The following is a 2,046-nucleotide window of genomic DNA, read 5'->3' as shown; positions in this document are numbered from 1 at the left end:
TAATAAGGGTAGCTTTGAAAAACTTGAACTAATATAAGATAGTTAAATAGGGAACCCTTTATTGAGAAATGTAAGCTAACTCGTGATGTCACTAGCACACTTAGGGATTCTTATTTAACTTCACCTTAGAGTTTGAATTTTTCTCTTTGATGATCACTTTCATTGTTAACGGATCATTAATAAGCTGGTAGAGGGGTTATGATAAGAACTCAACCATAGCCTATAGCCTTTTTGATGTTTGAGTGATTATAATCAGCCTTCATGTGTGATCATACTAACCAAAATGTGGAAAGAATAATTAAGTAAGAGATAAGTAGTGAGTGAAGGAGGAAGACAAGCACAATCATGACTGATCATCTAGGAAGCCTTATGGTCGTTTTGAATTGTGAACACAATGATCAATTACCTTGCACAACTGAGCCTCTCCTCATCTAACAACAATCGATAATTAATTGTTATGTCTCTTGCATCCTTAATCATCCTGATATTCCGATGAATGATTAACGATCATTCACACTAGACTTAATTTTTTAGACCACCTTCCAATCAATGTTAGGGAAGCTTGCAGTTACACCTTAGGATTGCTTCGAGGACAATTGTACCATGCCGATTTACCTTGCCATGTGATTTGTATAAAAGAGGAACAGGAAACCAGAAAAATGAGATTCAGACCTAGATTTGGAGCTAACAAATTTTCCATCTTCTTTATCCTTTTGTTTTTTCTTTAATGCGATAGTTTTATTTTTTCAGTAGTGGTTTTAGTGCTTCAACATAGTGACTTTAATTCTTGGACCAAAATTTCTTGCTAAAAAATTTCTAACAAGATATAGGTAAAGCTGAGATTCATCCAAATCTCAGTCTCATTAATGAATTGCAAAGTTGGGACAAAATCAATTTGTGAAAAAAAATAGGCAACACATGAACATGAAGACAAAAAGGCAAGTGTTCTTGGGAGTGTGTTTGAGCAAGCATCAGGTAATTGTCACCTTAGCTGAGCAGGAATCTTTAGGGGTGCAGATATCTTGAGTTAAACCTTATGCCAAAAGCATCGATCAAGCTAGCTCTTGGATATCCCTCAACCTTACATCAAAAGCAATTGGTCGAGGAAGGATGATTGTGGTTGAGAGTGAAAGATCTTGATGGATCCAAAGCAATTAGTGAATTTATCAGTCTGTTGGTTTCATTAATTCCTAGAATAATCAATTTGGCCCAATTCCAGTTTTTAATGGCCGGTCACTTCAATTCATTGTCATTAACATTTCAAGTCATTCATTTCTCTTGTAATCTTCCTATTTTTCTTCCCAATCCCTATGGGTTCAACAATCATATTCACTGGGTATTACAATTTGAAGTCCTAACGCTTAGCAGCTGATAATATTAAGGAACCGCATCTTCACCACCTTCTGCTAAGCACAAGGGGTTGATCAAACTCTCAATAAAGTTAATAATTATTTTAAGCTAATTAGTGAAAATTATAATTCTTAGTGAAAAAGGTTTCTGAAACCTGTATTCGATCTGCAACATGGATATCACCACAAGTGACAATAGTTAATTTACTTTGATATGGATATATTTGTTGATATATTATCAATATATCCAATATCCGTGGATCCAATAGGAAATTAAAATACATCTATCAATCGATAATTTTTTTTTATATTTCACTGATTTTCGATTTTTTTTATTTCAATTTATATTTCCATATATTTTACTGATATATTTCACTGATTTTTCAATTATTAAATAAATTGATTCTTATTATTTTATTTTTACATTTAATTTAATTTATTACCAAAAATATAAAAACATAATATCTTTTTTATATAATCTATATATTTATTAAATATAAAGAATATAAATATTAAAAAATTATACATATATTATTATTTATTTGATATCATTGAATACATTTAAATTAATATGACTCATAATTTTAAAATTAAACATGTTATCCTAATAATATTATTATAAAATAATATATTATTCAACACACTTATAAAATTTATTTATTTTTATCGATGTAGAGGATAATATTATTAAATATGA

This window comes from Vitis riparia, chromosome 4 (genome assembly GCF_004353265.1).
Source record: "Vitis riparia cultivar Riparia Gloire de Montpellier isolate 1030 chromosome 4, EGFV_Vit.rip_1.0, whole genome shotgun sequence".
Taxonomy (NCBI): domain Eukaryota; kingdom Viridiplantae; phylum Streptophyta; class Magnoliopsida; order Vitales; family Vitaceae; genus Vitis; species Vitis riparia.
Note: the sequence above shows the minus strand (reverse complement) of the source record.